The following is a 9,289-nucleotide window of genomic DNA, read 5'->3' as shown; positions in this document are numbered from 1 at the left end:
TGTGTTTTGGAGTTTGTACGTGCTTTGGAATTTGTACGTGCTTTGTCTCTAGGGGCCACCGCATATATTTATATATAAATAGTTTTATATAAATAAAACTACTTTTTTTAACATTAGTAATACCTTTTGTGCATAATTTTATATTATTGTTAATAATAAATTAATTAAAGCAACAAAACAACCTGAAGAGCCGGTTCGGAGCGGCTCTTTTTAGTGATCCGAGCTGAAGGAGCCGGTTCTCTAAAAAGAGCCGGAAATCCCATCACTATGACTTTGGTAAGCCACAGAGCTGCACCGCTTGATGGATTGTCGGAGCATTATGGCTACCGTAGTCTGGAGCCTCTCAGAGTGATACGTACTGTGCTTCAACGTAATATCACCGTATTGTGTGTGTATAAGGACCATAAATGGCACCTGCTAAGAGACACGGTTACGAAGCGGATTTTAAATTCCAGGCTGTCAGTCACGCAGTAGAAGTTGGGAACAGAGCAGCTGTGAAATCTGTCTTTGTTATTATGCTCAGCGTCTTTTAGCTTACATTCTGACTGCACAATTGTGAGCTTTTTGTTATGCACAAAAACAACATTGTTTTCTTTTATTTATGAAGCATTATTATTTAATAAATGCTGATAATTTATTTTTGAGTAATTTCTTCATGTACATCTACTCTGTGTGTTAATAAAAGCGCCTGTGTGACATCTGGGACACAGCTTTGACTAAACTCTCTTTTTGTTCTTACTTTATGTCTTTAAAAAAATATATCGAGATATATATCATATATCGACATCCAGCTAAAAAATATCAAGATATGAATTTTGGGTCATATCGCCCAGTCCTAGTAGATTACAGTACAGTAGATTTCATTGTAGAAACTACTTCCTACATTTGTCATTTTAATTTTGCATTACACTTTGGAATAAACACTGATAATTTGGCTTACAGGTGTAATTACTTTGATAAATTATATGAAATATAAACATTTTAAAGGTTTATTTGTAATAAGATAATCTGGTTACTTTGTAATACATACATTCAGACTGCTGTATTCACATAAATATTAAATCAGATTCGAATACATTTTTCAAGTCTGTTTCATTGGCTATAACATTTGACTACAAGTTTATACTATTATTATTTAAGGACAAACCCATTTTTATCACTCGGTGTAAGTATTCAGTTACAATTATCATCTAGAGGCTGCCCTGAGAACCCAGACTTCCTGTTTCCTGACTGCTGCAGAACATCCAGCTAAAGAATCTGATCACCACACCACCACAGCTCCTTATATTTGCTTTAAATTTTAGATATCTGAAAGATTTACACAAAGTCTAATTAAAAGCTAAGCGTTTTATTATAGCCTGTTGATTGTTGAGATTTATTCTGCATATTACTTTACAGAAGGATAGACCTATTCATTAACCAGTCTGGTTAAAAAAAATATAAGAAGTAATAATATACAGGTTTTCAAAAAGCTATGATTAAACTGATGTGTTTTTAAGGGATAACTTCAAATAACTTTAATATTTAGTTTGTATTTAAGTCAGCCTTTTAAATCAATCACGTATTTATAAGAACTCTTTAACATTTGTATAATTTTAAATTTCTCCAATTTAATAGAAACTTGAAGAGTTATTAGCTTTTCATGTTTCGAGGTTGAGTTTTGTTTACATTTGTGTATAAATACATATAAGGCTCAGTTTGTATTTACACAAAGTGCCAAGAAAAGGTCAAAGGTTGCAGTCCCAGAACCTTAGATGGCAAAAGGAGAAGGAACAGGTAAATGTTTCTCAGTGCGGTGAGCAGGTAAATGTGTCTGTTACAAGTATTCCCAGCCCAGAAGTGCAGAGCAGCATTTAGACAGCCTCGGTGTCTTATGCAGATGTGGTAAAGAGAGGTGTTCGCTCAGCGTCTGTGCCAAATGCTAAAGTACGGCAGGTAATCCAGACTGAACCCCAGGTAGTTACATGGCTTATTAAAATTTTAATAAACCATGTAACTTGGATGGATTCGATGCTGGCGTGACCACAGTGCACACGTCTGCTGTTGCTCACAGTGATCCAAGGGATTGCTCAGGGAGTTTGTGTGTTCGCTCAGACATATAAAAACTAGAGGGAACATTGTTCACAGGTAGTGGGAAATTCCACCATTACACAAAATTGGCATTGAAAACATGAAAAATATATGTAAATTTAAATATTATTATACAAGATCTATTTGCAACAGAAAAAAACTAGCAGAACTTTAATTCTATAAGTTGAATAAATATTTCAAACAGGATTGAAAGAATTAATGAATTTGAAATAATGGTTAAAAGTCATAAATAAATAGAAGGTCATTATGTTAAAATGTAATGTAGATGGAGTAATAAGAACAGTCTTCTCCTGAACACCAACACCCAGGAGCTGGTGTTGGTGTTCACCTAAGCATGCTCACAGGACAGTAGGAGCTGCAGAGGCTCTCACTGCACTGCACTCAGAGGTTCAGGAGGTCCTTTAACTCCACTGCCATGAGGCTTTTTAACAGTGACTCCTGACATGTTCATTGCACATTTATTTCTTTTATTCTAATACGTATTGGTTGTAATCATATGAATTCTGAGCTAAATGGACTTGCACCCACTTGTTCACCCCTGCTGAAGTGAGGTAAAAGTGTGGCTGTCTCCAACAAGACTCTTCAGTGAAGGTTTTAAACGACAACCATCTAAACTATAGCCGTAACAGTTACACTTTCTGAAACCACGTTAATGTAAAAATCATATTTGTAAAAATGGGTTCCATAGAGTGGAATCCTGTTAATACAAAAAGACTTGTTCTCAACTATCAGTAATTAGTGCAGGGGTGGCTTTCACACACACACACGCACACTCATGCGCACACACACACACACACACACACACACACACACACACACACACGCACACTCATGTGCACACACACACACACACACACACACACACACACACACACACACAGATACAGGCTTCATCTAGCACATAAGCTAACACAGCACAAACATTAGGTAAAAGTGACAATGACTGGAGTCATAGGAAGTGTCTCCTCTTGAACACAATGAGATGATGGTGGAGTTCAGCCCTCACAGACGATTGGCTGGCAGGGAAATACCATGATTTGGCAGAAATACTATTTTTTGGCACAAATACTATGTTTTGGCACAAATATTATAACATAGCAGAAATACCATTATATAGCAGAAATGCTATATGTCTTAACTTTGTTTCGTTAAGGAGATTCGAAAATGCCTCTCATTAGAGAAATCCAGTTTTTGAACAAACTCTCCATTGAGTTTCTATGAAGAGTTTTCACACTTTGCGTTGCTCTGAGGAGATTTGCCAAAACTCTGTGTAGGAATGTTTAGCTTATTTTTAGAGTTTAGAAATGTGTTAAGATAGAATCTAGAATTATTGTAGAGACACTGACACTGCCCTCAATGTAATAAAGGCCTGATTGTGTCATGAACTTAGAAGTAGATTTTAGGAGACCCTCCCCCACTTGAGCTGTGAAACTAAGACAAAAGGAGTTAATGTTAAGTGGAAATTCCTCAGGGCATACCTAGGTGGGGGTCTCAACATTTGTAACTTGATGACTGTGGTCTGGAAGGGAGATGGGTTTTTTATGACCCCTAGGGAGTCAAGTATATAGAGACACACACTCACAGTGCTTTAATTGTTACGCACCCACACTCACATGCACACTCACTTACGTGCACACACATATACACAGGTATGCACACACAGTCACTTACGAGCACTCACATAGACACGCGGGAACGCGCACATGTAGGCATTCACGTGCTCGCACACACACAAACATGCAAACATAGTGCTTAGTTTTATGGCACCTCGTAGAGGGATTAGAAGGGGGGTCGCTTACCTAAGGTAAGAGGTGTTGATTCCTGGGATGGATGGATACAGGGCACTCTGGAAGAGGATAGTGATGAGTGTTGTGTGTTTCAGAGTGCAGGAAGGGATGAAGATGACTCAAGAGGATGGCCTGCGTTTGGATCTCGAAGAGAGCGAGAGGAGATGGAGGAGCAATGGCTTCACAGCGGAGGTGAGCTTGGAGGTCATCCGATGTGGAGAAGAAGTCAAATCAAAGCGGCAGAAAAACCCCAGGGGGAAGGCATGCGACATCCCAGTTCTGCATTAGGAATGCCCCTAGTGGTTGCAACAGGAGGTGAGAGAAGATATAAACCATATGGGGTAGGGGATGTTACATCCCTGGTGCAGATGCTCCCACCCATCATTGATGGAGGCGCAGGCTGGCTGAGACAACTTGATAAAGTGACATCAGGCACACAGCTCGCCTTGGGGGATTTTCGAGCCCTAGCTGGCCGGTGTATGACAGTTACTGCGCTGGAGGAAATCCAGGTACTGGCAGCTGTCACCACTAGACCAGACTCTACACCCTTTTTTAGAGTGCAGGAGCAAATTGGGAATGCCGTGCGTCAAAAATATCCGACCCCAAATGCGTCTGCCATTATTAAGTTAGAATGGACGTTTGATCAAAATTCTAGAGATTATGTAGAGCAGGTGAAAGAGAAGTGGTTGCAGAACACAGGTTATAACCCTTCTACACGCGGCCTGCATCAGGTTTGGTTTAGACAGGCAGTGCTAGAGGGAGTACCAGAACAGGTAAGAGAAAAAATTTTGGATGACCCTGATTTAGAAGGGGCAGACGCACATTGCTGGGAGAGACACCTGGTGCATCATTTGGATAAATATAAGCAAATGAAGGATAAAAAGAAAGGGGAGTTGGAGGAGCTTCAGGAACAATTGCTTAAGCTTAACTTGGGAGAAGCGAAACACAAGGTAAGTGAAAAGAAAAAAGAGAACAAATTAACTGATTCATCAAAGGTGATGGTAGCTCAAGACTGTCCACCTGAGCCTAATAGACCTGAATTTAACCCAAATATTTATCCAATGAATCCCTGGACACATTATGGTGGTTTGCAGAGTGCACCCATGGCCAGCTGGGGAGGTAATGTGTGGGCCGGTAGAGGAAGGGCAAGAGGCCGTGGTGGCCCGGTGGGTGTGAGAGGCACCCTGGGGTATGGAAGGGGTGCGTCTGGAGCGGGTCGTGGGCCTAGAGGTGTCTGTTGGGTGTGTTATCAGCCTGGGCACTGGGCGAGAGACTGTCCACAGCAGCTACAAATACAGCAGCAAATGGGCCCGCCTCAAGGAGGAAGGGGTGATCCATATTACCAGGCTCCAAACCCACACATGATCCCCGGACCAAGACCTCAAATGCTGACCTGGGAGGCCGGCTGGGGCAGCCAGGACTGGCAGCAGTGACACACCCCACAGGGAGGCCGAGGAGAGGGGGGAAAGGCAGACCCCTTATTCTCACTGACGGTGAATGGACTGACTCTGCCGTTCCTTGTTGATACGGGAGCTACTTATTCAACCATCCAAGGAGTTCCTGGTAACACAAAATTATCTGGGGACGAGGTCAGCGTGGTCGGCTTCTCTGGGGTTCCAATGACATTGCCAGTGACTGTTCCTTTAAAGACTGAAATTGGAAAGCAAGCTGTGGCTCATCCATATGTCATTTCAGCGCAGGTGCCTGTGAACTTGATGGGGCGAGACCTGCTCATCAAACTGGGAGCTGTGATCATGTGTGGGCCTGACGGTTTGACAGTGACTTTGAAGGATGGCACACAGCTTCCTTGTGTGGCCACAAGTACGAGAGGACAGTGGCTGCTGTCTGAGGACATTGACCGAACAGCAGAAATTTACTGGGCCCGGCTGACAACCTCTAACGGCATCCTGGCACACTTCCAGCTCTGGCGGCCCTGGATCATGGCCCTGGACGTGTATGCTCCACACATTGACCCATACCACGTGACACTCTTTTATGATCGCGAAAATACTGAGTGGTATGAAGATCTGTTCCATGAATTCCGGGAGGGGAACCCATGGCAGGTCTCTACCAGAGATATTTATGTTGGACCGCAGGGGGTAGCAGCCCTGGTCCACTTGGCGGAGGGACAAAAGAGCTGGTTTTGAATGGGCGATGAATCTGTGCCTCATGTGTCTCTAGCGGTTCATTCTGGACATCAAGCGAAGGACTTGGGTCCCATGATGCGTGTAGCTTCACGAGCAATTGATTGGCAACTCACACAGATTCCTGATGTTTCCTTCTCCCCAAGTACTAAAACATATAGAATTTCAACAGCTCACACAGATGACACTATATTGGAACATCGTCACATACGTAGGACACATGGCAGGGAACTGACAGATCATCCAGAGGCCGTTAAAGGCCTCTCACAGTTGCCTCACACACTATGGTCACAGGGGCCTACGGATGTTGGCTTAACCACCTGTTCGCCTGTGACCTTTGAACTTAAATCTGACATTCCAATATGGCGTCCGCAGTACCGACATTCACCACAGGCAGAGGATGGCATTGCAGTGACTATTGAGGGGTTGTTAAAGGTGGGGGTGTTGGAGCCTTCCACGTCTCAATGGAACACGCCCATTTTGCCTGTGGAAAAACATGGCACAGGGAAATATCGTATGGCTCATGATTTGCGGGCCATTAATGCTATTCTGAAAACTAAAACTGTGCCAGTTCCTAATCCATTTACTACATTGACTAATCTCTCCCCAGATCAGCGTTGGTTTACATGCATTGACCTGGCAAATGCCTTCTTTTGTTTACCCTTGCACCACTCTCTGCATGATGTGTTTTCTTTTTCTTACAGGGGTCAACAGTTAAGGTACACTCGGTTGCCACAGGGATTTGCTCTGTCACCGGGGATTTTTAACCAGGTGTTGAAGCAGACGATGGAACCATGTGTGATGCCGGCTGGCTGCACTCTGGTTCAATATGTTGACGACCTCCTGATTGCCGCTCCCACGGCAGACGCTTGCTTTCAGGCCACCATGACCGTGCTCAGGAGACTGGCAGAGGCGGGCTTTAAAGTGAGTAAAGATAAATTACAGTTGGTGAGACCACAGGTGACTTTTTTAGGGAGAGAGGCTCAACAAAGTGCTGGAGGCCCCAAATTTGACTTTTACACATGAAGGGATAAACATGGCAGACCAAATGGGGTCAGGGGAACCGCACGACTGCGCTCAGGCGGTCTGGAAAGAAGAGAAGACAAGACCAGATCTCAAAGTGGAAGCTATGGAAGGAGCAGAGGATCTCTTCACAGATGGCTGCTGCTTTAGGGATGAGAAGGAGGGGCTCAAGGCAGGCTATGCAGTGGTAAGTAAGAGAGGAGAGCAGCTGGAGGTGATCAAAGCAGCAAAGTTGGAAGGGCAGCAGTCAGCGCAGAGAGCAGAGGTGATTGCACTGATTGAAGCTCTGAAATATGCTCAAGGAAAGAAGATAAACATTTACACTGATTCAGCCTATGCCTTTGGAGCTGCACATGTGGAGCTGGGTCAGTGGAAGAGAGCTGGATTCCTCACTACCAATCAACAACCAATCAAACATGAGAAGGAGATGAAGGCGCTGGAAGAAGCCCTGGAAGGACCCCTGGAGGTAGCAATAATAAAGTGCAAGGGGCACGATGATTCGGCCACCTGGGTTGCTCGAGGTAATCGAACAGCGGATGAAGCAGCCAAAAAGGTGGTTGGCTACAAGGGGATCAGACAAATGGTAAGTATGGGAATGGATTGGGAAGAAAATCCAGGACTGGAATGCGAAGAGATCATAAAAGAACAGGAGAAGGCCTCTCCAGAAGAAAAGTCACTTTGGAAGGAGAGAGGAGCCATAAAGGTAAGCAACATTTGGAGGGGGCCAGATGGAAGACCAGTGTTGACAGCAGATATGGCAGAGAAAAAGATCAGAGAATCTCATGGCCTTGGGCATGTGGGTGTGGCCCAGATGGAGAGGAATCTCTGTCATTGGTGGCACCCATTCCTGAAGGACATGTTGAGGGAGCATGTGCGAACCTGCCTTATCTGTGGCCAACACAATCCTAAACCTACAGTGAAACCAGAGATGGGTAAGTTTCCCCTGGTACAGAGGCCGGGGCAGGAAATAGTGATTGATTACACAGACATGGTGACACCAGCGAGGGGCTTCAGATATCTGCTGGTATGTGTGGATAGTTTGACAGGGTGGCCAGAGGCGTGGCCAGCCCGGAGAGAAGACAGCACAACAGTCATTAAGTGTTTGATAAATCATTATATTCCCTGGCATGGATTCCCAGAGAGAATTAGATCGGATAATGGGACACATTTTAAGAATAAACATCTGCAGGAAGTGGAATCCATGCTAGGGTTGCAACACAGGTTTGGGACCGTTTATCATCCACAGTCTCAAGGTAAGGTTGAGCGAATGAATCAAAACTTAAAAAATAAATTGGCCAAGATCTGTGCACAGACTAAAATGGATTGGGTTGATGCGTTACCAATAGCGCTCATGAGCATTAGATGCTCAGTAAATCAGTCCACCGGGTTCACTCCTTATGAGCTGTTCACCGGGAGACAATTTCCTGGACCCACTGCAGGGGTGCCAGCTTTAAGACAAGAAATGCCTACATTTGAACATTTAAAGCAGTTTAAAGCACTAAAAGCTCTTGTCTTAAGTTTTACATCACAGGTGACTGCGGGCCAAGGACAGGAGCAGACGGTCCCAGAGGCGAAGTGGGTGTGGTTGAAGGTTTACAAACGGAAGTGGAACGAGCCCAGGTGGACAGGTCCATTCGAGGTGGGGACCAGGACCTCACACGCAGTTCAGCTGAAAGGGAAAGGTGAAACCTGGTACCACTGGAGCCAGTGTGCTGTAGTGGAAGAGCCTAAGAGGTCAGAGAGGCTCTTTGCAAAAGAAAAGAGAGAGAACTCGGCTGAGACCCCCCACATGGATCCCAGCCCAGGGACAGAATAAATCCCTGATCCATGCAACGACTGAAGGGTAGTCTACCCCGGAAGTCGAAGAAAGAAGAGCAACAGAGAATCGCCCGACTCAGAAGATAAAGGTGGTTTCATAAAAAACAAGTGGAAAGTGAAACTATATTGAATAAAAAGGGATACGATTTTAAAAAAAAACCAACAAAAACAAAAAACAAAAATAAAACAAAAACTAAGATGGGGTTATGGGGAAATTGGAGAGCAATGGTAGTGTTAGGAGTGATGACTGCTGTTATTGTAACTGTGATTTTTCTTTTAAGTGAATTGCCCAGAGACAGACCCGAATCCACGGCGGCGACTCCACCATCACAGGCGACGGTGAAGCGAAACAAACGTAGTGAAACAGGTAAATCAGACGAGTGTTTGGATTATTATGGCGGTATAGAGTTGGACTACGTTAAAGGG

This window comes from Pelmatolapia mariae, linkage group LG23, assembly GCF_036321145.2.
Source record: "Pelmatolapia mariae isolate MD_Pm_ZW linkage group LG23, Pm_UMD_F_2, whole genome shotgun sequence".
Taxonomy (NCBI): domain Eukaryota; kingdom Metazoa; phylum Chordata; class Actinopteri; order Cichliformes; family Cichlidae; genus Pelmatolapia; species Pelmatolapia mariae.
The sequence above is the reverse complement of the archived record's forward strand: the minus strand, read 5'-3'. Positions refer to the sequence as shown.